The 26,669-nt window shown below is 34.5% G+C and overlaps 1 long non-coding RNA gene across 2 annotated transcripts in view; it reads right to left on the bottom strand.

The window, feature by feature from the left end:
* LOC134810359 (uncharacterized) overlaps positions 1–26,669 on the bottom strand; it is a 291,828-nt gene that overhangs the window by 95,402 nt on the left and 169,757 nt on the right. For both annotated transcript variants that reach the window (XR_010158152.1, XR_010158151.1), the window contains one exon: positions 20,149–20,244. This is a non-coding gene — a long non-coding RNA (uncharacterized LOC134810359). The remainder of the gene's footprint in view (positions 1–20,148; positions 20,245–26,669) is intronic.

The following is a 26,669-nucleotide window of genomic DNA, read 5'->3' as shown; positions in this document are numbered from 1 at the left end:
CCTTGTGACTTTTACCTATTACTTTCAGTATTAATTTCTGGGAAAATAAAAATGTTTGGCATTTTTTCTACACCATTCCTTAAACTATTAGAAAAACTATTCTGTTTCTTACAGGATTCATGTCCATATCCAATAAGTAATCCCATCCTCTTTATTTGCATGAATTTTAAATGGCATTCTTGATACTTTAATCTTAGAATTTTTAAAAGACTTGGTATTAAATAAATAACTGTTTTGATGATTTATGAAGAGCTAGGATTTTGGGCTAGGTAACTTTTTAAGATTATCTTACTTAGTACAAAAACTGTGTAATATAATAAATAACTCCCAAATCTCAGTGACTTGATACACTAAAAGTTTTTGTTTGCTACGTCACAGTTCATTGAGATCAGCAAAGATGGGAAGTAGATAATTTCATGTGGGGAAGTTTTATGGGTAAGGTGAAGAGATTGTGCAACTTTCATTCAGGTTTCATTGGCCAGAGCTCAGCCACATGGCCCAAATCTAACTATGAAGGATTGGAAAACGTGGTTGTGTTGTGTACACAGGAAGAAAATGAGATTCAATTGCTAAATACCTAACGTTATTGCTGCCTCAGTCCACTTTTATCAACAAACATTTGTCCCTCTTAGTTTTCCAAATGAAGACAATCCTCCCTGAGTCAATGGTCCAGTTAATACATCCAGCTTGAAGATAAGGTCCTCTGTTTTACGTACAACCCCCTGTCTGGTCTGAGTGTGGCTCTTGGGTTCAAACAGCCTACGAACTAAAATGGCAAAGCTGAGAAAACAATTATTCCTTTTAGCAAAGGGGAAGAATAAGAGTCCCATGACAGTCACTGGCCAATAGCAATTCTGAAACTCCTCTGGATAAACAACATAAAATCCTTCTGTTCTGAGGATTAAACAGTTCCTTGAAGAGGCCATGATTCTGCTCTCTGTGTGGTTTTCTTCATCCATTTTTCTCTAGCAATATTCTATGGCAATTTTCTTTCATCTATTGATGGGGAAGGTGTTGTTTTGTAGCCTTCTCCGTGACCTAGGGTCGTTTTAATGTTCAACTAACAGTATCAGGCATTTTGAAATCAGGCTTTAATTTTCTCGAAACCAATACAAATCCCTCCCAGAATTAGTAAGCTTCTGATCCATTTGCTTCCAGCAGGCCCTGTATCAGTACTTGCCACTCAAATATTATTTTCCTAGACATGGTTCTGCAATCTTTGCTCTGTATTTTTTCTTCTTTCAACTAGTTGCTGCAACTTGGTGGCTAATAAGCTTGCGTGAAAATGACACATCTTTTATCCATTCATTGTCACAGAGTCATTATTTTCAAGGGAGAAGGCATATTGGGACTTTGTCACTGAGAGTCTATTAGAATCGCATCTTTTACTATTTATGTCTAGATGTTGTCTTTCCTAAATCTTCAAGAATCCAAGTTTCCGAACACTAGTTTTTTCCTTTCTATTTTCTATTTGGCCAATTTTTTTTTGTATTCATTTTTTTCTTATAATTATTTGCTAAGTACAGTCAATGAAAACCAATGTAGATGATTACTAACCATTTTCCTCTAGAGCTATAAGCTCAGTAACCATAATGGTTTCTTTGAATTTTCACAGGTGATGGTTTGAGCAAAGGTGTTGCCATTATACTGCATTAACACACTTAATTTAGGTATTTTTTAAAAGGTTAATGTCATATTAATTTACATTTTAATAAAAATGAAATTTCAATTATAAAAATATTTACCATTTAATTTATGGTTACCAATTGGTCTAAGTGGAAGTGTAACCTTGAAACATTAGTAATGTATTTATGATAAATTCCTAACTTCAATATCAATTAACCTGTCTTTAAAGGTTACAAAAGCAGAGATTAGTGTTAAGTAATAAACTCAAGAATAAGGCAATGCAGATATTTGAATACTGGTGATTTAGTACATGAATAGTAAAATATTTAACTCTGACTCAAAGTGAAAAGACATTAATATTCACTGATTATACTTTATAGCTAACATGCATAGTAAGATTTGTAAAAAAAAAATTTGTATAGGCCTTCAACCTTGTTCAGAATTTTGTATGGGCCAGGCACAGTGGTTCACGCCTGTAATCTAGCACTTTGGGAGGTCAAAGCAGGCGGATCGCTTGAGGTCAGGAGTTTGAGACCAGCCTGGCCAACATGGTGAAACCCCATCTCTACTAATAGTGCAAAAAATATTAGCTGGGCGTGGTGGTGCACACCTGTACCACCCATCCACTTGAGAGGCTGAGGCAGGAGAATCGCTTGAAGCCAGGAAGCGGAGGTTGCAGTGAGCCAAGATGGTGCCACTGCACTACAGCCTGGGCAACAGAGTAAAACTGTGTCTCCAAAAAATATATAAAATAAAATAAAGAATTTTGTATAAACACATTAAGAGCATTTAACTCAGCAATGTCAGTTCAAAAGTAAAATTATTAAAAAATTACCACCTTTGGTCATGTCTTCTAGAATGCTGCAATAGAAAAGAGATTTCTTTCCAGAAATATGAATCACGAAAGTCCAACAACTGATTTCCTTCCAGTCCAATACATTAGACAACTTTCAAAATAAACACACTTGCCACAAAAAAGGAGAATAAATTAAATGCTGTGATTTCAACCACTTTCCTCCAATGTTACATTTATGAAAATATTTACAATAACTTGCATTTTGATCACATAATATATGCCAGGTGCTGTAATATGTAATTTATACATTTTATCTCTACTAATTGCTATAATTTCATGGAGGAAGAAATTTTCAAAAGATGAAACTAGAACTTAAAGAGGTGAAATAAATCTCCCAGTCAAAAAATGCATAACTCAGGATCCAACAGTTCATGTCTGGGTCATTGCAAAACTCATACCCTTAACAACTATGCTAAACTGCCTAAAATTAATTAATGAAAAGCCTTTAATATTTAAACATTACTCTTACAGTCAAAGCTTTTTTCATACTTATTTTAAGGAACTCTTCTTTTCGTTAATAAGTAGTACATTCTTACTTACATTATACTTTCTCATCTCCTTTAGCCTGAGACTGCATGAGATAACTAAGGCATGATATTCCTGAGACTGTAATGATGTCTATCTAATATGCTCTTGTCCTTTAGCAAAGATGTTAAGGGATAACTATGTTAAGAGCTATACCTTATATTTAAACGGGTTTATGCTTCTCAAATTGTCTGTAAGCTTCCTTATTTTATATTTATTTTAGGCAAGCGAGGAAATAAGTATTATTCTATATTTTTGTAGAGAATTAAACACAGCATATATAAAAATCCTTCTTTTAAGGATAACCTAAAAAAAAAAAAAAGACAATTGTGAATAAAACATAGAGAGCCAGAATGTGTGGGCGGAGTGAAGATGAAGAGGTGGGTAGGGATCTGTGAGGGAAATGTGTGATGTTTCTGGAGCCACAGCACTTTTTATATTCCTTTTGGTGCTGGGAAAATTTCCTGTCTTAAGCATCCCACATACTCCTAACTCAAGCAGAAGCAAGAATTCCACTTTGCTAACCTCCATTGTACCCAGGTTGCTGGCCTGTCATGTTGGCTCTGCCAATCAGACTCAACTGCATGAGACTTTAATTCAGACATGGACAATGTGACATGTCTTGAGCAGACATATTAGATAGACATCATTATAGTCAATAGTCATAGTCTCTGAAAGATCACTCCTCAGATTTATCATGTAGTCTTCTAAAAATGATGAAAGTCTAATAACATTCTTTTTCTAGGTAAGCAAGGGTGTACTACTTATGTATACCTTATGTATATTTAACGGGAAAATATTTTCCAAATGATAGTGTGAGTATAGGATGCTAACATATTCTTTGGAGGTTAATAAAGAAAGAATAAACCAAGAGGAATTTATTTGAGAATGATGGTGTGATGAAGCTTCTAGGGCAGTGGGATGGAGATTCTGCCACTTACGTCAGCAACAACTAGTATGGTATTTGTGTCGTATCTACAGTGGCTAAAATAGACACAGTAAATGTGATTTGAATATTATCTTTGAATGTGTGGTCTTTGGCTTGACCATCTGGCTTTCCTATTTGGAAAGCTCTTTAATATTCTTAAATATTTTTTTAAAAACTACTTCAAGAGGTTTTTGTTACTCGTATTTGAGATCACTGACTGACAGAGGACATGGCTTCCTAAGTCTTTAGGTGTTAAAGTTTACCGTTTAGTATATATTTAGTAATGATCAGAATACTAATTTGAAGATTGTATTTTGTTAGGGAAAACAAACTTGCCCATTTTGACTACTTAAATTTAGCTTTTTAGAAATAAGCACCTGACAAGTCCTAGCATCACTAAGAAGAAGTCATCATTTCACGTAGCAGTAATTACCTCAAGAGAATACATAAATTTCACAACTCTTAATTCACAACTATGTATTTAACAATATTATGTTGAATATTTGGACTACAGTAAGTTAGTGCAGTCTCTATCCATGAAGAACCTATAATCCAGGGAGACCATGTTTTTAATACAATCAGTTTCAACAATTTCTCACAGGATTCTTAAATTAGATATTAATGTAAGTAGCATCAACCATCAATAGTTTACTTTAAAAATGTATAAATTTATGAGGTACAAGAGAAATTCTCTTACATGCATAGATTGCCTAGCAGTCAAATCAGAGCTTTTAGGATATCTATCACCCCAATAACATATGTTGTATCCTTTAAGTAGTTTCTTGTATTCCACCTCCCTCCTAACCCTTTAACTTCCCAAGTCTCTGTTGTCTGTCATTCTACTCTCTATGTCCATGTGTACATATTTTTATTTCCTACTTATGAGTGAAAACCTGTGATATTTGACTTCCTGTGTCTGAGTGTTTCATTTAACATATTGACCTCCAGTTCCATCCATGTTAGTGCGAAAGACAGGATTTCATTCAGTTTTATGGATACATAGTATTGTATTGTGTATATACTACATTTTCTTTATCTAATCATCCATTAATAGACGCTTAGGCTGACTTCTATCTTTGCTATTGTGAATAGTCCTGTGATAAACATATGAGTGCAGGTATCTTTCTGATATATTGATTTCTTTATTTTATTTTGAGTAGATATCCAGTAGTGGGATTGCTGGATGGAATAGCAATACTATTTTAAGTTCTTTGAGAAATCTTCATAATGTTTTCCAAAGAGGTTGCACTAATTTAAATTCCCACCAACAGTGTATAAGAGTTCCCTTTTACCTCACCCTCACTAACATCCGTTTTTTAGTAATAGCCATTCTGACTGGTGTAAGATGACATCTCATTGTGGTTTTAATTTGCATTTCAGGTAATTAGTGATGTTGAGCATTTTTTTCATATATCTGTTGGCCATTTGCATATCTTCTTTTGAAAAATGTCCATTCATGCCATTTGACGTCGTGTTAATGGAATTATTTGTTTTTCTGTTGTTGTTAAGTTCATTGTATATCGTCTGTCAGACGAATCATTTGCAAATATTTTCTCCTATACTGCAGGTTGTCTGTTCACTCTGTTGATTATTACTTTTGCTGTGCAGAAGCTTTTCAGTTTAACTAAGTCCATTTGTCTATTTTTCATTTTGTTGCATTGGCCTAAAGATTTTGTTGTTGTTGTTGTTGTTGTTGTTGTTGTATCTCTGCCAGCTTTTTGTATCAGGATGACGCTTGCCTCACAGAATCAGTTAGGGAGGAGTACCTCCTTTTCAATTTCAGTTTCAGTAGGAATGGTACCAGCTCTTCTTTGTACCTCTGGTAAAATTCAGCTGTAAACCTGTCTGGTCCTGGGCTTTTTTGGGTTGGTAGGCTATTTATTACTGACTCAATTTTAGAACTCATTATTGATCTGTTCGGAAATTCAATTTCTTCCTGATTCAGTCTTAAGAGGGTGTGTTTGTCCAGAAATTAATCTGTTTCTTCTAGATTTTCTTTTCTTTCTTTTTTCTGTCTTTTTTTTTTTTTTTTGGAGTCTTATTCTGTTGCTCAGGCTGGAGTGTAATGGCATGATCTCAGCTCACTGCAACCTCTGCCTCCTGGGTTCAAGCAATTCTTCTGCCTCAGCCTCTCAAGTAGCTGAGATTACAGGTGCCCACCATCATGCCTAGCCAATTTTTGTATTTTTAGTACAGACAGGGTTTTACCATGTTGGCCAGGTTGGTCTTGAACTCCTGACCTCAGGTGATTTGCCCACCTCGGCCTCCCAAAGTGCTGGGATTACAGGCATGAGCCACCCCGCCCGGATTTCTTCTAGATTTTCTAGTTTATGTGCATAGACATATTTATAATATTCTCTAATGGTTGTTTGTATTTCTGTGGGGTTACGGTAATATCCCCCTTATTATTTCTGATTGTGTTTATCTATCTGATATCTTTTCTTCTTTATTAGTCTAGCTAGCAGTCTATCTATTTTATTTTTTTCAAAAAACCAGCACCTGGATTCATTAATCGTTTGAATGATGGTTTGTATCACTGTCTCCTTGAATTCAGCTTTGATTTTGGCTATTTCTTGTCTTCTGCTAGCTTTGGGATTTGTTTGCTCTTGGTTTTCTAGTTCTTTTAGTTGTGATGTTAGGTTGTTAACTTGAGATCTTTATAACTTTTTATATGGGCATTTAGTGCTATAAATTCCCTCTTACCACTGTTTTAGCTGTGTCCCAGAGATTCTGGTATGTTGTATCTTTGTTCTCATTAGTTTTAAAGAACTCCTTGACTTCTGCCTTAATTTCATTATTTATTTAAAAGTCATTTGGGAACAGGTTATTCAATTTCCATATAATCATATGGTTTTAAGTGAATTTCTTAGTCTCGAGTTCTAATTTGATTTTCCTGGGTCTGAGACTCAGGAAAATCAATGTTTGTTATTATTTCAGTTATTTTGTATTTGCTGAGGAGTGCGTTCTTCACAGAACTGGAAAAAACTATTTTAGATGTATCTGGAGTAAAAGCTGGAGGCATCACCCTACCTGACTTCCAACTATACTACATGGCTGCAGTAACCAAAACATCATGGTACTGATCTAAAAATAGACACATAGACCAATGGAACAGAATAGAGGACCCAGATATAAGACCACACACCTACAACTATATGATCTTCAACAAACCTTACAAAAACAAGCAATGAGGAATGGATTCCCTCTTCAATAAATGGTGTTTACATAACTGGCTAGCCATATGCAGAAGATTGAAACTGGAACCCTTACTTACACCATATACAAAACTTAACTCAAGATGAATGAAACACTTAAATGTAAAAACCAAAATTATAAAAACCCTGGAAGACAACCTAGGCAATACCATTCAGGACAGGCATGGGCAAAAACGTCATGATGAAGATGCCAAAAGCAATTGCAACAAAAGCAATAGTTCACAAATGGGATCTAATTAAACCTAAGAGCTTCTGCACAGCAAAAGAAACTATCAGTGGAGTAAACAGACAACCTACAGAATGGGAGAAAATTTTTGCTAACTATGCATCCAATAAAGAAGCATCTATAAGGAACTCAAACACATTTACAAGAAAACAAAAACAACCCCATAAAAAAGTGGGCAAAGGACATGAACCAACACTTTTCAGAAGAAGACATACTTGCAGCCATAAATTATATGAAAAAAGGCTCAACATCACTGATCATTAGACGAATCCACATCAAAACTACAATGAAATACCATCTCACATCAGTGAGAATGACTACTATAAAAAGTCAAAAAATAACATGCTGGCAAGATTGTAGAGAAAAAAGGGAATTCTTATAAACTGTTGGTGGGAACGTAAATTAGTTCAGCCATTGAGGAAGACAGTATGACGATTCCTCAAAGACCTAAAGATAGAAATACCATTCAACCCAGCAATCCCATGACTGGGTATTTACCTAAAGGAATATAAATTGTTCTATCATAAAAAGTTCATTGTAGCACTATTCATAATAGCAAAGACATGGAATCAACTTAAATGTCCATCAATGAGAGACTGGATAAAGAAAATGTGGTACATATACACCATGGAATACTCTGCAGTCATAAAAAATGAGATTATGTCCTTTGCAGGGACATGGACAGAGCTGGAGGCCATTATCCTTAGCAAACTAACACAGGAACAGAAAACCAAATACTGCGTATTCTCCCTTAAAAGTGGGAGCTAAATGATGAGAACACGTGGACACATAGAGGGGAACAATACACACTAGGGCCGTTCAAAGGTTGGAGAGTGGGAGGAGGGAGAGAATCAGGAAAAGTAACTAACGGGTACTAGGCTTAATACCTGGGTGAGGAAATAATCTGTACAACAAACCAACACAAATTTACCTGTGTAACAAACCGGCACTTGTATCCCTGAACCTAAAAGTTTAAAAAAAAAAGAAATGCTGGAGTGGCTCTCATAATTCAAAAACTCTAGCCAGTGATCTACCTTTAGAAAGTCAACTTGCTTCTGTGTATAAGAGAAGATATATGTGCTCTGTGTCCATCTCCTCACAGAGCTGTTCAAATTGATGTGAGTTAAAGACATGTACTTCAATGTGGTTGATAATTTTAATCACATCCTGCAAAATGTTCTTAAGTTCAGATGACATTTTTCAGCTAGCAGCATTTCTCTATGGAGGACACAGTACATAGACTCACATTCAGAAGCAACCTCTTTGACCCAATTAGTGAAACCAGAAAGCTATCCACTCATGCAGCCACTCCGTCCATGCATATACTGACACAAAATTACCAATTCAGTTTTCCTGATATGCAATCATTCAAAGACTTGACTAGTTCAGCAGCTATGATGCTGGTTGGCCACAAAAGTTCACATAACATATCTTCATGCACATCCTCCTGAATAATATATCGCACAAAAACAAGTATTGTTGCCTTATTGTCAACATTGGTAGACTTATCAACCTGAATTTCATACCATGGTGACTCATTAATCCTTTCTAACATTTGGGCCTCATATCCTCTGCTATTTCACAAATTCATCTAGTTATGATAACAGCCAAAAGAGGAACACATGCCACCTTTGGAACAAATGTCCTTAGCAATAGGGTGGATCAACTCTTCACCAATAGTAAAGGGCTCCTTGGCTTTAGCAAAGTGGTAAGCCACTAAGAATGATGCTCTCAGTGCAAACACATTTGATGAAGTGATGGTCTTCAATAATTGCTTCTGTTCTTTGTGTTCACATTTTTTTTCTTATGAAAAATTCCAAAGGCCTCTCTTTTAATGCAGGGTGCTTGGTCTCCATGTGGCAAAGCAGTTTGAAGGTTTCATGGCTTTGTTGGGTAGCCAGTTGCCACATATTATACAAAGCAAGCTTGGAGAATATGAATCACCTGTTGCAATGAACTTGTAATTTAAGTAGGACTCTTGCTATTTTATTTTAAATGTAGCTTTTTTGTTGTTGGCAGCCTTAGTGTCTTCTGCTGTCTCATCATTGGGTTCTTCCCCATTTTCAAAGAAGCTCTCTAATGAGGTTTGTTTTATATTTATTTTAGATGAGGTTAGCTTGTGGGCTTGCCAAAATTGTGACTGAGACAAGTGTGCAGTGAAGGAAAGAGGCGTGGATGAAAGTGGTAAATGAAACAATGGATGGGTCAAACGCAGACTAAAATAAGTGTAAGATTCTGACTTAAAGCCTGCCACCAAATGCAGCTGTACAGTTGTACGTCAACTCACTTGCCACTATAAAGCAAGCCACCAGATGCAGCTTAATTGTCACTGACAGTCACTGATAGGGTTATGATATGAGTCTGTGAGCAACTGATTTATCATGGTCTCTGTACAGTCAAACCTCTCTGCTCATGTTAATCTGTATTTTCAGCCACTCCCCATTGCTAGCATCACGACCTCAGCTCCACCTCAGATCATCAGGCATTGGATTCTCATAAGGAGAACACAACCTAGATCCCTCACATGCACAGTTCACAATAACATTCGCAATCTTATGAGAATCTAATGCCACCACTGATGTGACAGGAGGCAGAGCTCAGGCAGTAATGCAAATAATGGGGAGTGGCTGTAAATATAGATGAAGTTTAGCTCCCTTACCAGTCACTCACCTCCAGCTGTGCAGCCCAGTTCCTAATTTCCTGGGGGCTTGGGACCCCTGCTCTATAGATCCCTGTCCTGTTGATGTATGTGTCTATTTTTATACCAGTGCATGCTGTTTTGGTTACTACAGCTTTGTGGTATAATTTGAAATCAGGTAATGTGTCACCTCCCACATTGTGCTTGTTGCTTAGGATTGCTTTGGCTATTCAGGTCTTTTTTTTTTTTTGGTTCCATATACATTTTAGGATTACTTTTTTTAATTCTGTAAAAAAAAAAAGATATTTGTATTTTGACAGGAATACCAGTGAATCTGTAGATAGCTTTGTGTATTATGGTCATTTTAGTGATATTAATTCTTCTGATAATGAGCATGGAATTTTTTTCAATTTGTTTGTGTCCTCTACAGTTTCTTCCATCAGTGTTTTGTAGTTTTCCATGTAGAGATCTTTCAACCCCTTGATTAAATTTATTCCTAGGGTTTTTTAAAGCTATTTTACATACACTTATCTCTTTTATTTCATTCTTACTTACATCGTTATTGTTGTATAGAGATGCTACTAATTTTTGTGCTTTGATTTTGTATCCTGTAACTTTACTGAATTTATTTATCAAATCTAAGAATTTTTTGGTAGACTCTCTAGGTTTTACTAGATATAAGATCACATCACCAGCAGACAGGGACAGTTTGACTTACTCTTTTCCAATTTGGATGCCTTTTATTTCTTTTTCTTGCCTGATTGCTTTGGCTATGATTTCCAGTACTATGTTGAATAGACATGGTAAAAGTAGGCATCATTGTCTTCTTCCAGTTCTTAGAGAAAATGCTCTCAACTTTTCCCCATTCAGTATGATGTTGACTGTGAGTTTGTTGCATATGCCCTTTATTATTTTGAGTATATTCTTTCTATGCCTAGCTTGCTGAGTTTTTATCATGAAGGGATGCTGAACTTTATCAAATGCTTTCTCTGCATCTATTGAGATGATCATGATTTTTTTCCTTAATTCTGTTTATGTGATGTATCACATTTGTTGATTTGCACATGTGGAACCATTCTTGCATGTCTGATATAAAGCCCACTTGATCATGGTGTATTTTTTTTTATATGCTGCTGGATTCAGTTGGCTAGTATTTTGTTAAAGATTTTTGTGTCTGTGTTCATCAGGAATATTGGTTTTAAGCTTCTTTTTTAAAAATGTCATTGCTTGGTTTTGATATCAGAGTGATATCGGCCTTCTAGAATGAGTTGGGGAGGAGTCCCTCCCTTGAATTTGAAACAGTTTCAGAAGAATTGGTATTACTTTTTATTTGTATGTTTGGTAGAATTTGACTGTGAACCCATCTGATCCTGGGCTTTTCCTTGTGGGAGGTTTTTTTTTTATTACTGAGTCAATCTTGTTACTCCTTATTGGTATGTTTACATTTTGAAATGATGCAACTTTCTGATAAATAAAACAGAAGAAATTTTAAAATTTTCTGTACACAAATATAAATTTATTTAATTAATGGATCTGAATATTTAAAGGGAAAATGTTTTCCAGATGATATTTTAAATATAGGATGCTAACATACTCTTCATAGGTTAATAAAAAAAAAAAAACTAACTGTTCTTTATCTTATCCTGTTCATCTCTAAAATCTGAGAGTTAAAATAAGATCCAAAGGAAATATAGTCATACTAAAATAAACTTAGGTAAGCATAGCTAGTCTAATCTTACACATTACAGATTGTTGGTCAGTATTACAGGTTCTATTGTTTCTAGGTAATTTATATTTTCTATTTAGATTTTATTGCTCCTAAACTTAACTGTATAAATTTCCATATATAGTGGTGTCAAGAAGAGAATTTGATGAGATGTTTTCCTTCATGATTTACAGAGTTATTTCTGGAGGGAAGACTAGTGGGCAAACAATTGTTCTAGCCCTGATTTCTGATACTTCCTGGTTTGGAATACTTTTGCCAATCATGCCTTCTAAATATTTATACTTCTTATATTGATGAATCATCAAGAAAAATGATGTCCAGATTTCTTAGTTATAGACAACCAAAAAACCACATGCAAATTAGCATAAGTGGTTGTATTTTGAATAGCATTAAATTATATTCATTTGCCTTCATGTATTTATGTTTAACAGAGATAAGACAGGTATAGTTATCCTTGCTTATTTATCTTGAAACCTGTAATTTATACAAAATTTACTCATGTAATTTAGCTTGTAAGATATCATGTAGACAGCATTTCAGAATCTCTAACTTCTGGGGCAATAGTCTCTCTATTATACAGTATTTAACCTTAAATTAGCCATGCAATTATAAGCAACATTAGTAATGTAAAACTAATTGAAATTAAAAATTATATTCCACATTTTGTACCAAGTACTCTAGATATGTTGATTCATTTAATCCATACAACCACCTTAACTTCATTTCATACATGAAGAAACCATAGCTTAGGAATAATTGAAAGGCATAAAAAGAATTTAATCATTTTGGTTCCAAAAATATCATAGATATGGTATCACAAATACCAAGATATAATCTCCAAGAAGCTGATTCTTAAGAAGGAGACAGAAAATACTAGCTTTGGGCATAGAAGCCATGGTTTCAGGTGTTCTTTTTGAGGCTTTCCAACTGTATGAAGGCCACAAATTATCTGAAACTTGGAGTCCAAGTGTTTTGTATTATTGGTGGTAGATGTTTGTTTTTTGTTTTGTTTTGAAACTCCAAATTTGAAAGAAAAATAACGACTCCTTGGCTAGTTGTTGGATATCAATGAGATGACATAGTTTGTGACGTTTTGTAATCTATAAAGAGCCACACCTGTGTGGTAAATACCATAATCGCTGTTTATATATGGCTAATTCTCTGATACCACTAGAAAAATTATCTTATAAAACAGGATGCGCTGAAAGAATATTGATATTGATTGCAAGCTAACTCCAGTTTCTAATAAAAATTAAATGAATATATTTCTATATTGATTATGTACAAAGAAGAAAGGGGCTTATAAGTTTTAAGCTAGTAGGCTAAACCAATTATAGTTCATGTTCCTCATTCCAAAATATAAAATTATTTTATATATATAATCCGAATGCATTTCAATATATTCTGTAAATGCGAGTTTATGGATCTAATAAATTTAGAATAGATTCTAAACTCCTCTTTAGTAAAAAAAAAAAAAGGGTGCCATCTTAAATTTTAATTAATTCATTCACTTAAATTATCATCAAGACTCTTGTTTCAGAAATAGGCTTACATAAACAAAAGCTTGAATAAGGAACAATATAAATGTGATTGGTAAAAATATTCTTTATATTTTTAAAAGATATTTTGGCACATACCCCTGTGCCAAAGATGGTTAAAATAGAGTGTACTTATGGTGCCCTACAGATAGTGACACTTGTGATCATGTAATAAAATGCTTCATGGCTGGGTTCTGTTGTATAATTCCATTTTGCTCCAAAAGCACAGTGCCACAAGTTATTTTATCTCCTGCCATTAGAGTATGTATTGCCTTTCTAGTCCACATGCTAGGAATAAAACCAGACAACCCTGGTGCTCTAAGGGCAAGAACATTTTCACCCTACTTAGCCCCGACAGTTGGTTTTACTCTTGTTATTCAGTGTATAAGTGAGTATTAATGTATAGGAAATGTAGGGCAATATACCAGGATCTGGAGTTAGAGGATGAAGACTCGACATTTTGTATCATTGCTTATATTCTATTTGACAGTGGGAACATTGATAAAATTCTCTAATCTCTTCTTTTTATATCTGTTAAATAGGGTTAATAATAACCTCCACTTGGCCAGGCGCAGAGGCTCATGCCTGTAATCCCAGCACTTTGGGAGGCTGAGGCGGGCAGATCACAAGGTCAGGAGATCGAGACCATCTTGGCTAACACGGTGAAACCCCGTCTCTACTAAAATTACAAACAAATTAGCCAGGTGTGGTGGAGGGTGCCTGTAATCCCAGCTACTCGGGAGGCTGAGGCAGCAGAATGGCGTGAACCTGGGAGGTGGAGCTTGCAGTTAGCCAAGATTGCGCCACTAAATTCCAGCCTGAGTAACAGAGAGAGACTTTGTCTCAAAAAAATAAAAATAAAAATAAAAAAATAATAATAACCTCCACTCAGTGTTATGGTGATGAAGGAGTTGTAGATGGCCAAACACTAAATGCAGGTAATCATTGTCTCTGGTTGAATTATAGATCTTACACAATGAAGCCGTGTGACCACAGCTGTCCTGGATGTGACATTAAGGCCAACTCTAATTGGAAGAGAAGAAGTGTTAATTGCTTCCATCATTCTTTGTATTATTTTTGGTACTGAATAAACCAAGTTCCATTTTTCAAACCACGTTTGTTTCTTTTTAAAGTTTTGGGACAGTATTGGTGTAGACTCCAGTATTTTTTTGCTCTTAAATTCTAGATTGAAAACAACAATCTAGCCATCCTTTGAGATATCCCTGTAAAAAAGTTTCACAGAACAAGGCAGCTGTCTTACTTTTCCTCCCAAACATGGTTTAAAACATATTTTTACTCATGATTGTATTTGGTTATATTTTGAGGAAAAAAAAAACTGTATGCTTACCTATCTAGCACCAGTTTTTTTTTTAACTGTTCCAAGCATCTGATGGGAGCCAGTGACCTAAAAATAATTAATTTGCTTCCAAGTCCTCTTCAATGCATAAAATTGCAGAAGAGAAAACCTGAATTTGAGAGCAAGGGATCTTAGATACTTTCCAATTCAGTCTCTTCTTTGTGGAGGTGAGAAACCTAAGGACCAGTGATTTCAAGTGATATTTGTTAATATCACTAGTGAATAAAGGACTCAAGGCTGGGTCAGAACTATTCCCATGGCTCCATGCAGTGTCTCTATATATTCTTTAGTGTTCTCAATTGCTAATTTCTTCTATTCTGAAACAGTTGTTTCCTAACCATAAACCACAGCTTCTTGTGATGAATTCAGGACCATTTTTAAAAATACATCTCAAATTTTGGGGATTTTGCAGTGTCTCATGAATTTTCTGCTTTGAGATGATTTATAGTAGGGTGTTTCCATTAAGAAATAGCCTCAAGTACTGGCTGTAGCAGACATGTGCATAAAAGAAACAAAAAAGACCTCAAAATAGTGATGTCTCTGTATAGAAGAACAAACAGTCTGCCTCTGAGATAATATTGAATGAGGAGTTTTTAAACAAAAGAGAATGCTATTGACCAATTGCTTATGTCCTCCCAAAATTTGTATGTTGCAATTCTAACTCACAATTTGATGATATTAGGAGGTGGGGCCTTTGTGAGATCATGAGGGTAGAGCCCTTATGAATGGGATTGGTGCTCTTATAAAAAGATACAGGGAGCATGCTTTCTCTCATTCTGCTCTCTGCCATGTAAGGATAAAGGAAGAAGATGGCAAGCCAGGACATGGACCCTCACCAGGCACTAGATCTGCCAGCACCTTCATCGCACCATATTCTTGGACCTCCCAACTTCCACAACTCTGAGAAATAAATTTCTGTTGTTTAAGCCACCTCGTCTATGGTATTTTTGTTATAGTAGCCCAAATGATTAAGACAGAGAATTAAACAAAAAAGAAGAAACAAAAACCTGGATACTTCACAGGGCCAGAATAAATTCTATGTTCTCCCCAACTACAGCCAAGCTTCCTAATTGAGTACAATGTGGTTCTAATTAAACTTTTGTTATTGTCAACATAAATATTGAAAATCCATCAAGAAGAAATAATACCGGTCTAACTTGATCACTGGTGATTTCGTCTTTCTGCATTTGTTTCCAAACCTGTAAACTGAGAGGGGTTAAAACTAAATTTCTTCTAAATTACCTTCTGTTAAAACTTTTATAAATTTTAAGGCATTTAACCCATTATCCTCACCTTTCATCCTTCCTTTGTTGACTAACACCAGCATATAAAGTTTCATTACCTAGAAAGTTTATGTTAAAAATTGCAGCATCTCATCCATATTCTGTACTCATTGGTCAAAGTAGCACAATATTCTTTGAACCAGAACATCTTTGAATTGATCATAATATAACGCTGGATTAATGTGTTGCATTTCTAATTTAATTATTGCCAAGTCTGAGTAATGTATATAAAACATATTGAATGCTGTGTAATATTTTCTTCCCTGCAAGAGAAAGCAGTGTGGAAGAAAAATAAAGTGAGTTATATGTAAAAATAGACCTTAGTGATAGTTATACATGCTATTGTGAGGCAGCAATTGTATTGTATGACCATAATCAAGGTCATACAAAACAATTGTGTTTCAGACTGCCTCAGCTTTCTGATTACACCTCTGACCAGGGCTGTTGCTGAGAGTGGAATTGGTCCATTATAGAAATTAGTCCAATTCTTGGGTCTGGGTGAAGGTGTTCATGAGCCAGGCCGCTAAGGAAAGAGCAGCAATGGAAGAGCTGCCTATATAACCCTCACTAGAGAGCACCTCTTCTCAAATGATATCAGAATATAAGTTACAATAATTCAAACCAGTTCTCATCTTAAAGATATCAGAAGCCTATTTCATCCCAATGTTAAGGCAGAAATACTTTGTGTGGGATCTGTTAATAACTTTTGTGTAATTTTTGGCTGAAAGCATGCATATTTAGTCAAATAGCTCCCTCCCAAATTGTTTATTATCGCCCCAAATTCTGTTTTTACATATTTCTCCTCTCTAGGGAACTATTTTTGGCAATAACATTATTATAAAAGCTCAAGATAAGATTTTTATTGCTTTGAATAATAAATTGTAGTGTTTATCCACAAAATTAATGGACCATCATCTCTCCACCACACACCCTCCCTCTCTCCCACCCCCACCAAATCAGTGGTTTTATTTCTGCCTAAGAAGTTCCCTGCAATCAGCTGCATTACAGTGACAATAACTAAAATGAGCACAGAGTCTGTATTGAAAGAATTGATGTGGCAAAATTCTGCTGACTTTCTTGTTAACACTTGAGATTTTTAGGAACAATACAACATAAATGTTTTATCTGAATGTCTCTTCTTTGGAAAGATTATATTGAGGCAACAGGAAAGGCAAAAGTTTTAGGCTCTCAAGCCAGTTAGAATTTTGATTAAAATGTAGGATCCATAACTTTCTAGTTGTGTGACTTTGGGTAAATTGTTTAACCTAAACTTCAGGCTGCTTATCTATAAAATGGGTGGGTGAATTAAATCTAGTCTTAAAGAATTGTGAGGTTCAAATGACGTAATATGTAAAAGTATATAGCACAGTGAATACTTGGCATATGGAAACACTCCATGGATGGTGTGTTATGTTTAATGTTATTTATGTTTCTTTTATTTATTATATTATTCATTATTTGTGAGTTTATTTTGTCAGATGATTATTCTTTTTCATATTTAGTCACACTTAACTATGAAGGAAAGAAAGATAACTAAATGTAGTACACAAATACATGAAATGGCTTGGCATTTTAAAATATGATTTTAATTCTTTTGTCTCAGACTGCTGTGCTAGGAATCAGCGAGACTCCGTGGGCATAGGACCCTCCGAGCCATGTGCGGGATATAATCTCCTGGTGCGCCGTTTTTTAAGCCCGTCAGAAACCAAACACCGCATGCTCTCACTCATAGGTGGGAATTGAACAATGAGAACACATGGACACAGGAAGGGGAACATCACACTCTGGAGACTATTGTGGGGAGGGGGGAGGGATAGCATTAGGAGATATACCTAATGCTAAATGATGAGTTAATGGGTGCAGCACACCAGCATGGCACATGTATACATATGTAACTAACCTGCACATTGTGCACATGTACCCTACAACTTAAAGTATAATAATAATAAAATTTAAAAAATACTTTTGTCAATTAATTTCTCCAGAAATTTATTTTTATGGTATTTTGCAAAAATATCAGTTGCTAATGGTTGGGTCAGGGTCTCATGGAGAAAGCAAACTGGTCATTCAGCACGAATAATTAGAGAAGCCCTACCTAGAACAGGGCATCTTCAACTTTTAACGCTCACACAAATCACCTATACTAGGGTGAAAATGAGATTATACATTTTCAACAAACTCCAGGTGAGGCTGATGCTGCACAGAGGACATAATTTAAGAGGTAAAATGTTAGAGGATTCAGACTAACCTGCAGAACTTGTGACTCATTTATATTTATTAGACAGCCATATTGGTCACCACAAATAAACTGAATTGGTCACCTTAAATTAACTGAGTGCACTGATGAAGTATATATAATGCTCAATTAAGACAAGTCAAAATGTCATCTAAATTGGCATTATTATGTAATAATATTTTTCAAGCATTTATAGTATACATATACTGAGATACCTTTATTCTTGATATGGAGAAGATCTTGGCTCCCTGTTGAATATAAAGGTCTTCCTCAAGAGGCAAGGGACAGAATTTTGGTATTCTAATCTATTCTGGGCCGGAGACTGACTACTGTGTTGCAGTGGAGGTCACCAGGTATACTAGACTGCTTGTAAAGCTGCTTCCTGAATATGGGAGACTGGAAATTTCTGGGCTGTTTGCCTCCTGTACACTGAGGAGAGAGGAAGAGGAGAAATTTTTACTGAACTCTTAGATTTGGTTAAAAATGCCTGGAGTAAATTCCAAGTGAAGAGAGGAATGAATTGTTGGTGAAGAAAGTAAATACTGGAAGAGACTCCTTAGCCAACAATGTAATGAACAGAGAACCACTGCCATCTGATTTTTCGGAGCTCCCATTTACCTCTCATCAAATTAAGACTCTGCAGTAAAGAGATGGTAAGGATTTTTACCTGGGTGTAGCTGTCTCAAATACGCTCCCTCATAAATGTTCCTGCCCTCAGCATCTAGCTGAAGATCATTGCTTTTAAAATAAATAAATAAGTGATTCCTATTTATGCATACATATTTAAAATTTATCTTGGAGTCAGATATTAATATGTCCATCTTTCACCTAGAATAGTCATCACTCAAAGATCATTTTTTCTTCTATCAAATCTCTGTTGAAAAATAAAACTTTTACATGAAGACTTTTTTTCACAGCACATTAGACTCTAATAAATTCTATGAAATTCCTTCTTCCTACTTCCTTGAATCCTCAAGATATTGTGGGTGTATCAGTAAAATTATGGGTCTTATGTAGTTGTCATATATCCATATTTTTTAACCAATTTGAGTAACAAGTAAGTCAAAACACCATCAGAAGCTGTCTATGATCTTTCAATTTATTAAGATCATTCATAACATTGAATTCACTGCATTAAATGAATATCGATCATCTGAGTTATATTTCTGTTCTAGAACTAATAGGGTTTTTATAGAATTTTGTTTTATTTTTCTTTTGAGTGAACATGCTAAAATTATAAGGCCAATTTTTAGAAAATGGGAAACATATAGAAAGCTAATTGTGCTCCTCAGTTTTTCATTATGATTAGTTATCACTATTCAGAAAAATTTGTTTTATTTAAATCTTTGTGAAACATACCTATAGTGTTTTCTGATTTCTATTAATTGAATATAGCCTTAAATAATGAACTAATTAATTTATCAAAAAGATAGCTATTGCTTATCATGAACTAGGTGTTGTATCAAAAGTTATACTGTGATGACTATAATTTGCAGAGAAAGATAAATGATAACTAACAAACTTATGTTATAATTACTAGTAGAGTTACAAAATGTTTCCGTAGTGCAAATTAAAGTATTAGAGAAGGGTCCACAGAAGAGGAAATTACAGTTTTGTACCACTGGATAAGAGTGTGTGCTCTAGGGTCAAACAGACCTAAATTGAGTCCCTATTCTGTCATTTATTAGTCTAGGGAAGCAGGGCATAAACTGGTCAATAAAAAGTGAAATACAAAGAAAAATATGGATTTGAGGAATGCTTTGTAGACAGAAATATAAAAAAAATAATTATATATGGTGAGATCCAATGGGGCAGCATTCACATGGCAAATACTTTCAGTGTATTTAAAATAAAAGATACCAAACTTTCATGAGAAGAGTATGAATAGAATATAAAGTTAAACATTATTGTAACATTTTTCAAAGAGAAAATAAAATTATTTGAGGACTCGTAGTATATACTATGATCAAGCATATTTTTTCTTTTAATAGTACCTGAGTGATATTGGATAAGAGTTTGCTTGATTCTTCAGTAAACCTGGGCTTTTTCTTGTCACAGTAATTTATTTTGTCTGTTAGATGTATCATCACCTTGAAAATAAAAATATATTTTTTAAAAAACTAATTGTATAAAGTCTGACAAATCTACATGGGAACTAATTAGCTGTGTCAAGTCAACTATCACTTGGAGATCTGTACTGTGCAGGAGTATCCAGGTGGGCTGACTTAAAGGTGGCCCAGGTTTGTTGAGCACCTACTGTGGCCAGATTTTGTGGTAACTGTAGGTTTACAGCGAGAAGCAAACCTTTATAGACCTTAAATACTAGATCATTTATGTATAAAAGAGATCTTTATTGTGTAACTTCTATGTGCCAGGGATTGTTCTGGATACTGTAGATAACAGCAATGAATACATTAGACAAAACCCCTGACTTCATGGAACAACAAGAAAAAATTATTCACTAAATTTAAGTGATATAATATTGCATGTACTTTGGACATATGCAAATTATATATAATTGAATTTGTTAATTTAAATATTTGATTAAACAACTTTAACCCCTTATATATGAATAGATGACTTCAAGCAATTATATAGTATATTCCTGGATCAATTATTTTGCTCATTGGTACAGATGAGGACTGAGAGTGACAATCACATTTTTAAATTAAATTTTAGAGTACTTCTCTCATAAGTGAATATCACAGATATTAACCTGTGGTTGGTTTGTTGGTTATTTTGCCATTTTTTGATTCTTTTTCATAGATATATCAGCATATCCCTCAAGATGATTGTTAATGGATTTTAAAGTTATGACCTAAGTGGAGCTACGAGAGAAAATAAACTATAATTTCCAAGCACCTCTAATGAATTCCTTCAGAAAATCCACTTGGAACCTCATATTTTTCTTAACTTCTTGGTGATTTGAAAAGAAATGCCTTAAATGCTTTCTACTGTGCTCCAATGCAGATATGAGAATATGACCAAATAAAATAAGTCCCCTGGATAGTAATGTACATTTCAGTAGCAATTCATAGAGTGCTTTATTACAGTACCCTCTAGAACTGCATAAAGCAAACATTAAACTGTAGAGCAATCAGCTAAAAGCCTGATTAAGCAAGTAAGGTTTAAGCAAACATTTCAAACAATCAAGATTGATCCCTGAAGTTTCTAAGCAAGGGAGCTGCCTTCTTTTTACCACAAACAATAAGCCCATGGAGACAGAATCAAATCTCAAATGCAAAAGCAGAGCTATCGATATGACCAAAAAGCAAGAGCAAGGCACAATTCCAGCAATCTAAACAATGAATGCATGATTTAGAAGTTTTGCCTCTAGCATAGAGGTAACCAGGGCCTATTAAATGCCATATGTCCACTGCAGGGCTGTCCTGAGTGAGTGAGATATGAATAGATGTCCAAGTATACCAAGGAAGTAGGAAGTGCACTCTCCTTTTATTGGATCACTAGCTTTGATAAACAATGTATCAGCTAAATAATTAGGTACCTCTGGTTTTAGAAGCTATATTTTGCATAAAAATAATAATACAGATATCTTACTACCAAAGTTAATACACTTTTCTTACTCTACTACATTCAGAATGGCACACACACACACACAGAAAGACTTATGTCTCATTTGTGTTCATTTATTATTGTCTCTTAGAGGTATGATTTGAATTGCTTTAGTAATTTTCTTAAGCAGATAAATTACTTGAAATAGTTGCTATTCAAACTGTGAAGAAGGTGACAAAGTGACAGTATACTACCTCTACGAAAGCAAGACAGTAACTACCTCAAAGACTATATATTAATAAATGGATGCTACCAAGCCAGTGACTACCAGCCTACAAATGGCTTGATAGCATTCTCATTATTTACCATCAGAATTGTTATCACAACTATAATGAGAGTTAACATTTAGTTTCCTACAATTGTGTTAAAGGCTTAAGGTGAAAGAACTTACTTAATTTTTATAACAGCCATGGAGCCAAGTATTTTACTTTTCCTCACTTTACAGATGAGGAAGTGTATGTTTTAGAGATATTGACCAAATTGTCCAGTATCACACAGCTTGGAAAAGGAAGTATGTGAATGCAAATTTAGGCACTGCCTAGAGAACCTTTCATCAGTGTCCAATACTTGTGATTTTATTATTTTTAATCATAGAGTTTACATGTAGTACCAGGTTCTTTTTCTTCTTCTTTTTTATGCTCCTCTTCTAGCCAATTCAAAAAGAAAACCATTTATATATATATTTTTTGTTTTTGCTGACTAGTTACTTTTTCACATTCAAAATGAACTTTTCAGCTGGAGCATTACAGGAGTCCTTCAAAAACCAATTCTTCATTATTGTTAAAAATGTATATTTTTTGCCTCTAGAAGAATATTTTAGATAAAGGATCACATAGGGCTGTTTAAGTATCCATTCTATATCCCTTCTTCTTCTAGGAGGGGAATTTGTAATAAGGATATTTGCTTGATAGTGGAGGTAGTCATATAGCCTAAATGGAGACTTATTTTTAAATAGCAAGGGTTAAACTTCTGTACCAGCTGAAGTTTCCAGATGGTGTGTAAAACAGTAAGCCAAAGACAGGCTGGCTCCAGAATATGTCCTTGAGATAGCTGCATGGCAACAGAATTGTAGGAAAATGGTAGTGTCATCACTGATGATAAACAAAATATGTCTGGACCCATAGGGCCAATAACTTAAACAGGAAGGCTATGAATAATAGGTTCAACCATCTGATGAGGATGTCTCCAAAGCTCTTGACTCAAAATAATTTGCAAATGTTCAAAATTACATGTCAAGTTTAAGAGGCCTTAAATCCAAATAAATTAAACAACATAAATCAGTGTAACCTCTTCCAATAGCATTCACATGTAATGTTTCACAGATGGTTAAAGACTGAAGTCACCACAGAGTTTATCTAATCCCACTCTCTCATTTTACAGATGAGCAAACTGATTCAAAACACAACCTAAATTCAGCACATAGTAATATAAATCCGACTAACTTAATTACATTAAAAATTAGTAAATGAGCAACTGTAGCTGTCTTTTTCCTCTTTTTTAAATACCCTTATAACCTTGGTTAGAAAAATGTATCCATCAAGTGCCACAGGTTCCAAGTATAGCACTAGAAAAAATATACAGTAATACAAAATTTAAAAAATAGAATAAATACAATACATAATGATAAGAATAATTTTGTTTGATTCACCTACAACTGGATTTTTTTCAGAGATTATAAACTGATGAGAAATAAGAGAAATATTAGAAAGAAAGAGAAAGGTATGGCCAAACTTGAGAATAACTTGCCCTTTCATCTATAAATGAGAACTTTTGTCACATGGATAAACCTCTAGCTCTTAAACATGTCACAAAATTGTAAAGACACAAAAAATGACAGGATCTAAGAAGACTTTTGAAAACATTTTTTATTTCTAAATAATTTTAGATTTACAGAAGAGTTGCAAAGATGGTATAGAGAGTTTACATAAAACCTTATCCAGGTTTCCTGCAATGTTAACATCTTATGTAATTATCATACAATTATGAAAACCAGGAACTTAATATTGGTATCATCCTATTAACTATTACCAACTTTATTTGAATTTTATGAGACTTTTCACTAGTGTCTGTTTTCTGTTAAGGATCTAACCCAGAATGTCATTGCACTTAGTTGTCATGTTTCCTTTGTCTCCTTTAATCTGTGATGATTCCCTGGGTACTTCCTTGTCTTTCATGTTCTTGGCACTTTTGGAAGAATACAGGTCAGGTATTTTGCAGAATGTCCCCCAGTTTGGGTTTGTGTGAGGCTATCTCACGATGAGATTGAATTTATGGATTTTTGGCAAGCATGTCACAGAGGTCATGTACCCTTTGCACTGTATCTTACCAGGGGCACATGATGTTCATACGTCTTACTCCTGGGATGTTAACTTTGATCACTTGGTTAAGGTGATATCTACTTGATCACTCTACTGTAAGCTAACTTTTTTGTATTTAATAAATATTGGCAGAGGGGAAGATACTTTGAGATTATGAAAATATCCAGTTTCTCATTAAACTTTGTCCACTAATTTTATCATACATCTTTGAAACTTGCTTGAATCAGTTATTACAATAATGTTTTAATGGTGATTTTTCTATTTCCTTTATTCCCTCTACATTTATATTGTACAATGATATTAAAGAGTCGTATCTTCACCCCAGTCCATTTATTTAATCAATATTCATTTATCTCAACAGGGACTCATAGATGTTTATCTGGGTAATAATTTAATAATTGGATTATTTAATTTTTCTAATTGTTTTAGCTTTGGCCAATGGGAGCTCTTTCATATCTACTCCTATATCCCTTTGACATGCCCTCATATTTTTGGTTTTGCAGCACTTTCTTACTAACTAGAATTATAAGATACTCCAGGAGCATCTGGTAATTTGTCTGCCACAGTCTTAAAATCAACTATTTCTCCAAGGGGCCCACTTTATAAAAAATTGGAAAATGGATTATAGAAACCAAGATCTAAATAGATTAGTGCATTCATTGCTACTGAAATATTATTGCTTCTAGACCCTTTCAGTAAATAGAACTAGGAGATATATTTATACACATGTGTGTGCTTGTACTAACCATGTATATACGTCTATCTCTTCCTTTGTGCATACACAAACGTTGTATATATATGGTAATCACGCACGCACAAGCATATATTTTTTCTATATCTCTGTGTGTATTTATATGCAAATATATGTGTATATAAGCATATATATGAACATATATGCATACATAAAATAAGTTCACATAGTATTTCTTGTCTGTTTATTTTTCTTTATAATTTCAACCTTTATTTTAGATTTATGGGCTACATGTGCATGCTGGTTACATGGATATATTGCGTGATGCTGAGGTTGGAGTATGATTCATTCTGCTACCCAGATAGTAAGCAAAGTACCCAACAGTTCATTTTCAACCCTTCCCCACCGCTCCTATCTAGTAGTCCCTAGTGTTTATTGTTGCCATCGTTATGTCTGTATTTACCCAATGTTTAGCTCACACTTATGAATGAGAACATGCAGTATTTGGTTTTCTGTTTCTGCATTAAGTTTGCCTGGGATAATGGCCTCCAGCTCCATCCAAGTTCCTGCAAAGACATAGTTTCATTCTTTATAATGCTACATAGTATTCCATGGTGCATATGGACCACATTTTCTTTATCCAGTCCACCACTGATGGGCACCTAAGTGGATTCCATGTCTTTACTATTGTGAATAGTGCTGTGATGAATGTATGAGTGCATGTGTCATTTTAGTATAATGATTTATTTTCTTTTGGATAGGTACTCAGTAATGAAATTGCTGGGTTGAATGACCATTCTGTTTTAGGTTCTTTGAGAAATTTCCAAACTGTTTTCCACAGTGGGTGAAATGATTTACATTTCCACCAATAGTGTATAAGCATTCCCTGTTCTCTGCAGCCTGGCCCAGCATTAGTTTTTTTTTTTTTTTTTTTTTAAATAATAGCTATTCTGACTGATGTGAGATGGTATTTCATTGCGTGTCTCTGATGATAAGTGACATGGAACATTTTTTCATTTGTTTGTTGACTGCTTGTATATCTTCTTTTGGGAAGTATCTGCTTGTGTCATTTGTCCCTTTTTAATAGGGTTATTTGCTTTTTGCTGGTTGAATTGTTTAAATTCCTTATGGGTTCCAGATATTAGACCTTTGTCAGATGCATAGTTTGCAAGTATTTTCTTCCATTCTGTAGGGTGTCTGTTTACTCTGTTGATAGTTTATTTTGCTGTGCAGAAGCTTTTTAGTTTAATTAGGTCCAACTTGTCAATTTTTGTTTTTGTTGCAATTCGTTTTGGGGACTTAGCCAAAAATTATCTGCCAAGGCCAATATTGAGAAGGCAATTTCCTAGGTTTTCTCATAGGATTCTTATAGTTTGAAATCTTACATTTAAATCTTTAATTCATTTAGAGTTAATTTTTGTATACGGTGCTAGGTAGGAGTCCAGTTTCATTCTTTCGCATATGGCTAGCTAGCTCTCCCAGCACCACTTATTGAATAGAGAGTTCTTTCCTCACTGCTTATTTTTATCAACTTTGGGGAAGATCAGAAAGCTGTAGGTGTGAAGCTTTATTTCTGTGTTCTATATTCTGTTCCACTGGTCTACGTGTCTGTTTTTGGACCTCTACTAGGTTGTTTCAGTTACTGTAGCCTTTTAGTATAGTTTGAAGTCGGGTAATATGATGCCTCCAGCTTTATTCCTTTAGCTTAGAATTTGCTTTGACTATTCAAGCTCTTTTTTGGTTTCATATGAATTTTAGAATAATTTTTTCTCTATTCAGGCTCTTTTTTGGTTTCATATGAATTTTAGAATAATTTTTTCTAAGTCTTTGAAAAATGACATATGTAGTTTCATAGGAATAGCACTGAATCTGTAAATCGCTTTAGGCAGTTTGGCCATTATAATAATATTGACCCTTCCAATCCATAAGCATG

Source organism: Pan troglodytes, chromosome 5, assembly GCF_028858775.2.
Source record: "Pan troglodytes isolate AG18354 chromosome 5, NHGRI_mPanTro3-v2.0_pri, whole genome shotgun sequence".
Lineage (NCBI taxonomy): Eukaryota > Metazoa > Chordata > Mammalia > Primates > Hominidae > Pan > Pan troglodytes.
The sequence above is the reverse complement of the archived record's forward strand: the minus strand, read 5'-3'. Positions and strand labels throughout refer to the sequence as shown.